The sequence below is a fragment of the Primulina tabacum genome, chromosome 2 (assembly GCF_025594145.1).
Source record: "Primulina tabacum isolate GXHZ01 chromosome 2, ASM2559414v2, whole genome shotgun sequence".
In the NCBI taxonomy this organism is placed as follows: domain Eukaryota; kingdom Viridiplantae; phylum Streptophyta; class Magnoliopsida; order Lamiales; family Gesneriaceae; genus Primulina; species Primulina tabacum.
Genome location: NC_134551.1, coordinates 11,219,599 through 11,225,598, shown reverse-complemented (window position 1 = coordinate 11,225,598; position 6,000 = coordinate 11,219,599). Strand labels below are relative to the sequence as shown.

The following is a 6,000-nucleotide window of genomic DNA, read 5'->3' as shown; positions in this document are numbered from 1 at the left end:
GACCGCCGCCGGCCGTCCGTCGGACCGCCGCCGGACCGCCGCCGGACCGCCGCCGAACTGCTGCCGCCGCCACTCCGCCGCCGCCGTCGCCGTCGCCGGACCGCCGCCGTCGCAGCCGGAGTGGAAGAAGAAAAAAAAAGAAGAAATGACAATTTTGTCATTTCATCAAAAATTCAAAATTATCTTACACTTAAAAATTATACCAAATATAACATCATATATTACATTCATGTTTATTATATAGTAACGATATATAAAATAAAATCTCAAATTTATATTGTTTTTCTTAAATTCATAGAGATTAAGCTTAATGTAAGAGAGTCCGCCGGCCGCTTCTTATACCCCTCGCAAGGGAAAATCGAAATCACCAAAGAAAGACGCAAATGATTGGAGGTGAATTTCATCTACATTACCACCCCCTTAGTTATGTAATTTTCTTGGTGCTCGCCTTTTTTCCCCTTCATTGACCTTTTCTCTCTCTGTCTCCTTGTCATTATTTCTCCATTTTACTAGATGTATGTAGCTCTCTAGCTTATTCTCTTGAATGTTTTCGTTGAGTTGACTGTTTCAAACCAAATGCCATCTGGGTTTTGTTGCTTGTTGCGTTTTTCATTCGAGGAACCCGGTTTCTTGCGTTGATTATCAGCTCTTTTCTGTTCTACTCCGAATTACTGTTTATGTAGGAGTGTTGGATTTGTTATATCAGATTCTTTATTGTGTTGGGTTATCTGGTGTGTGTCAGTGCATGCGGCCTGCTTTAAAATGTGATTTTTGATGAAGTGTTATACATTTGGGCATATTTCTTCCCCTTTTCCATGCCTAGATTTTCTCTGAATTTCCAGTCTTCGTAGTAATAGAAATCAAGGGAGCAACGGTGTTTGAAATTTGGTTCGGTCTTGCTCCAACTTTTTTTTGTTATCGAATTTAGACTTATTGGGGTTATAATGTCGAAAATGGGGTTCTTTACTCATAGATATTTGTTCCTTTTTTTCTTATTAGCCTTAGCAGTGTTCGTATTATCTTGGTTGTTAGTGTTAAGGTCGACTGGCCGAACTTATTCTATTGACTATTCCAAATTTCTTTACATGGCAAAAATTAATAATCTTGACGGAAACCTACCAGCCAGAGCTCCATATAATAAAGAAGCTGTGATCTTTAGTAGAAATTCAAGAAAATGTGGTTCTAGTCAGCAGATTCTCAGGGTTTTCATGTATGACTTGCCGTCAGAGTTCCATTTTAATCTGTTGGGTTGGAAAAGCCTGGAAAGTGGTGTTGTTTGGCCGGATATTCGTTCCGAGGTCCCTGACTACCCAGGTGGATTGAATTTGCAGCATAGCATAGAATATTGGCTGACTCTGGACCTCTTGAACTCTGAATTTACCAAAGACTTGGGAGGCCGCAGTGCTATTAGAGTACCTAATTCTAGCGAAGCTGATGTTGTGTTTGTTCCTTTCTTTTCATCCATTTGCTATAATAGGTACTCAAAGCTGAAGCCAAACCAGAAAAGGAGTACTAATAATTTATTACAGGAAAAATTGGTTACTTTTTTGACGGCTCAGGATGAATGGAAAAGATCTGGTGGAAATGATCATATCATCATTGCCCACCACCCGAATAGCCTTTTAGATGCTAGAACGAAGCTCTGGCCTACAATATTTGTTCTTTCAGATTTCAGAAGGTATCCTCCAACTATTGCTAATGTTGAGAAAGACGTGATTGCGCCTTACAGGCATGTTGTTGGAAGTTATACAGATGATGCATCCGATTTTGATAGTCGCAAGACGTTGCTCTATTTCCAAGGGGCTATTTATCGAAAAGATGTAAGATATATGCTTGTATTTCTGAGGCAAAACACTTGTATATTTTACACGCAGCTTTGAGTATTGCAACATGTGCTGGATATTTAAAAGTTATGTCCCATAAGATTTAGTTCTTACTGATGGGTTAAATTGTGTCTTATTAGAAACTAAAGGATATGTTTTTGTGGTTTCTTCTTGTTTGTCAATTCATACTTGGTATTTAAGTTACTAATTGACCGTGTTCGGAAGATATTTTATCATTTATGTCTTGGCTAATATGCACTATTTGTAGTTATTTTAATCCTCAGTGTTAAAAATGAATGAATCCGTGTGATATTGCCATTGTTTTTTGTTCATAGAAATATGATGATGCTCGTGGCAAATTGCTGAGTTGGTATGATATTTTACTCATCCTTGGAACAGTTAGCTTCAGGATTTCTTTAATTGAACTACGTCAAACACTTTCTTGGCTACTTTCAGGGCGGAATAATTCGTCAAGAATTGTATTACATGCTGAAAAATGAAAAGGGTGTGCACTTCGCATTTGGAAGTGTTCAAAAAGATGGTATCAAACAAGCTTCCACTGGTATGCGCTCATCCAAATTCTGCCTCAACATTGCAGGCGATACTCCCTCATCAAACCGTTTATTTGATGCCATAGCTAGCCACTGTGTGCCTGTCATTATCAGCGATGAAATTGAGCTTCCGTACGAAGATGTTCTTGACTATTCAGAATTCTGTGTGTTTGTCCGTGCATCTGATGCTCTCAAAGAAAAATTCCTACTAAACCTCGTCCGGAACATTACCAAAGCAGCCTGGACCAGAATGTGGGGAAGACTAAAAGAAGTTGAAAACTTTTATAAGTTTCAGTATCCATCACAAGCAAATGATGCTGTCCAGATGATATGGCAGGCCGTTTCACGAAAAATTCCTGCTGTCAAGCTAAAGATTCACAAGGCTGGTCGTTTTTTTTCAAGCAAACACCCCTAGAGAAGAAGGTATTAAGTCTGTTGCTGTACCTAGAAATCTTGCTTGATCGGTTATCGGGCTTTATGGTGTCAGAGGCATAGCTCCCTCCACTTTTTTGGAGATGAAATAGAGGAGTATTAGATTTTAGTTGATCTATTTGTTCATTCTTTTAGCCAATGTGTTAATTAATTTTGTAGGTTCTAGCCTCTGGGATGACATAGATTCTTTGTTAAATTAATTACCGGTAAGAACCACGCATATCCTGCATCTTCGTCACGTTTGTCGGAAGCATTTCACTTGGTTAATCTTAATCTGTATATTGTAAATTGTTCAACGCCAAAAGTCTCGTTCCAGATACTGAAAAATGCATTTAGGCTCTAGTATGAATATTCATATTTTGATAAAAATTACATTTCAGACTAGAAATATATACATATCGTATTTGTCCTTTTATACACTCCAAATTTAAGCTTCAAGATTTGAACATTTAAATTGGGTCAAGAGATGAGAATGAAGCCAAGATCAGACATCGTGAACTGCAAAACCTCGACTCAAAGCAAGCAAATCAAATTCCACACAAAGTGAGGATGAACTAAGCCACAAAAAATCCTCACTCCATTCGTTTTTCTCAAGTTCAACCAAACGTCTCGACGAGGAAACCTATGTAGATGCTCATAAACTTGGCCACAAATGCTGCAAGATAAATCAAGAGAAAGAAATGAAATAAATTCAGAAATTGCTTCAATGGGAAACTGCTAATCTCTATGTTTCTAACGTTGCTGTAGCCTGTAAGATGTTGGGTAAAACAAATAAAAAGAAATAGCGGAGAATTCTGCAGTACGGAGTCGGCTTCACGTCGTGTAGGATCTTGACTTTCTTTTAGGCTTTATTTGCTCTCTGTTTTGTGCAAATAATCAAATCAAATATCCTGTAAGATAAGATGAAGAAACTAGAAGAAATAATGCACTTTGAACTTTCTAGACACAAGATGACATGAATCTGGCCGGGCATGACATGCTAAATCATGCGAGTCGAAGCCTCAAAGAATTCGGCATGCATAGCAATGAAGTTGTAAAATATTTTCAATGTTATTAAAGTGCTAAATAATGAAAAGGAAGTCAAATCAAGACCTGATACCCGAAAGCCCCGCGCTAGGGCGGTCAAACATTACCGCCCCTGTAACATACCGTACTTTTAAACTACTTGAAATTTGCGGAAAAAATAAAAAATTTCTTAAATACCAATAAACTTTCAAATTGTGATCATAAACGAACTGTCCATCCAAAAGTATTTGCAATAAAAGAGATCACCAATAAAGTTTGCTAACAAAAGTACTTGTTTAAACAACGTAAACAAAACGTGAAATCAGAGTATTTTGAACATTTCATAAAACTTAAAATAAGGCGATCCTCGGGTTTAGCCTCCCGCTCAGTCCAAGCCTGCTCACTGATCCTCACCCCTCGTCTCCTCAAATTCATCATCACCTGCATCGATCAAGTCTAGTGAGTCTAAAGACTCGACACGGATAAACTGGGAATAACGAGTAATACGTAATAAAATCACATGTAGCTTTAAAATAGAACGTACATACTGGAACTTGAACTTGCATAAGATTGAGCATACGTACATACATACATAGACCTGCCATCATATAAAACTTTTCTTAAACATGCTTGCATCGTACATACTTGAACATACATAACTTCATCATTTTGCGTAGATGCATGTTTCAAAGCAAGTGACCCATACATAAATACGTCTGATCAGACTAAACCACAATACTGGGCTGACAGGAAAGATCCACTGCCACATACATGAGATCCCCGTTCATAATTTAACGGGTGGATTGGTCCCTGGTCATACTTTACCGCTTTCCAATCCTGATCTAAACTCGTTCATAATTTAACAGGGGTGGATTGGTCCCTGGTCATAATTTACCGGTTTCCAATCCCATACATAATTTTGTCACAAGACATTTAGCATATCCTCAAAAACTTAAAAGTATTTTCTTTGCACGTCGAACATACTTACTTGGTGTTGAGGGATTCACTGGATCACGCTTGGGCCACTGCTGCACATACTATCATGAGTTCAAAATACTTAACTTGCATAACTTAGACGTAGGTATTCGTGCTCACAACTGAATCAAATAAATAGCTTATAACATTCTAGATTACTCGGGACTTGATCTCGTTTAATAATCGTACTAACCGTGATCTTGAACCCCAAATCAAATCTTAATGTGAAATTAAAATCATTCCCAAAAAAAGAAGGTACACGGATTCCGTACCCAGGTCCGGCTCTGGGTCCGTGTATGTTCTGGAAAGACACACCGAAAAGAAGGAAGGACACGCACCCCGTGCTAGGGTCCGTCTAGGGGTCCGTATAGGCATTGGAAAATGGCACTTCAGAAGAAACAAGGGCACGGACCCCGTGCCAGGGTCCGTGTAGGGGTCTGGCTAGCCTCGGGTGAAAACAAACCTGCGGAAATTTTTATATTATGCTTAATTCTCCCAACTTGATTAACTTGATTGAATGGACTAAGAATTGATACTTCGAGACCCATCTTAGGACGCTACGGTATTGACTCCAACCCCTGCCAACAATCCAACAACCCCAACGTCGACAGTCAACAACAAAACGACACAACTCCAAAATTCGACACCATTATCTTCCTATGACTTTTATTGTCTCCCAAGCCATCCCCGACTCGAAACAAAACCTCAAATAGTACCTACACACATCCCACATCATGTCTAAATGCAGTAGTGATGGCCTAGCGATGTCCAACGAAGCCTGCAACTCAAACACTTCAAGAACACATCAATAATATATTTTTCAGAAAGACGCAGTTTGAGTAGTCCCACGAAAACAATCATATCGCACTCAATTTTCATCCAAATATTTCGAATTTTATATCAAATCGAAGGTATCTAAAAGTTCTACGTTTCATATGTTGAAAGCTTTTCCAGAAACTCGACCGAAAAAATCGCAGTAATTCAAATGACAGCAAATTACGAGTTTTAGATCTAAAAACGTTTCAAAAATCGATCCAACAATTTTCTGCTCAAACTTTGCACATCACACATGGATTTTTACGCATAATAAACAACACGACGCATAATATGACGAGATCGACGCATGAAAAATAGAATATACATGCCTTTAAATCTTGAACGTTACCGAACGATGACACTGAAGCGAGAAGGATGCGAGAGGCGATCCGGGACGA

At 38.8% G+C, this 6,000-nt stretch overlaps 1 long non-coding RNA gene and 1 pseudogene across 1 annotated transcript in view; one reads left to right on the top strand and one right to left on the bottom strand.

The window, feature by feature from the left end:
* Positions 1 to 337: 337 nt before the first annotated feature.
* On the top strand, positions 338 to 3,086 carry LOC142530331 (putative arabinosyltransferase ARAD1; annotated as a pseudogene).
* A 71-nt stretch (positions 3,087 to 3,157) lies between these two features.
* LOC142530317 (uncharacterized) overlaps positions 3,158 to 6,000 on the bottom strand; it is a 44,166-nt gene continuing 41,323 nt past the window's right edge. The window contains exon 4 of the long non-coding RNA XR_012816123.1: positions 3,158 to 3,461. This is a non-coding gene — a long non-coding RNA (uncharacterized LOC142530317). The remainder of the gene's footprint in view (positions 3,462 to 6,000) is intronic.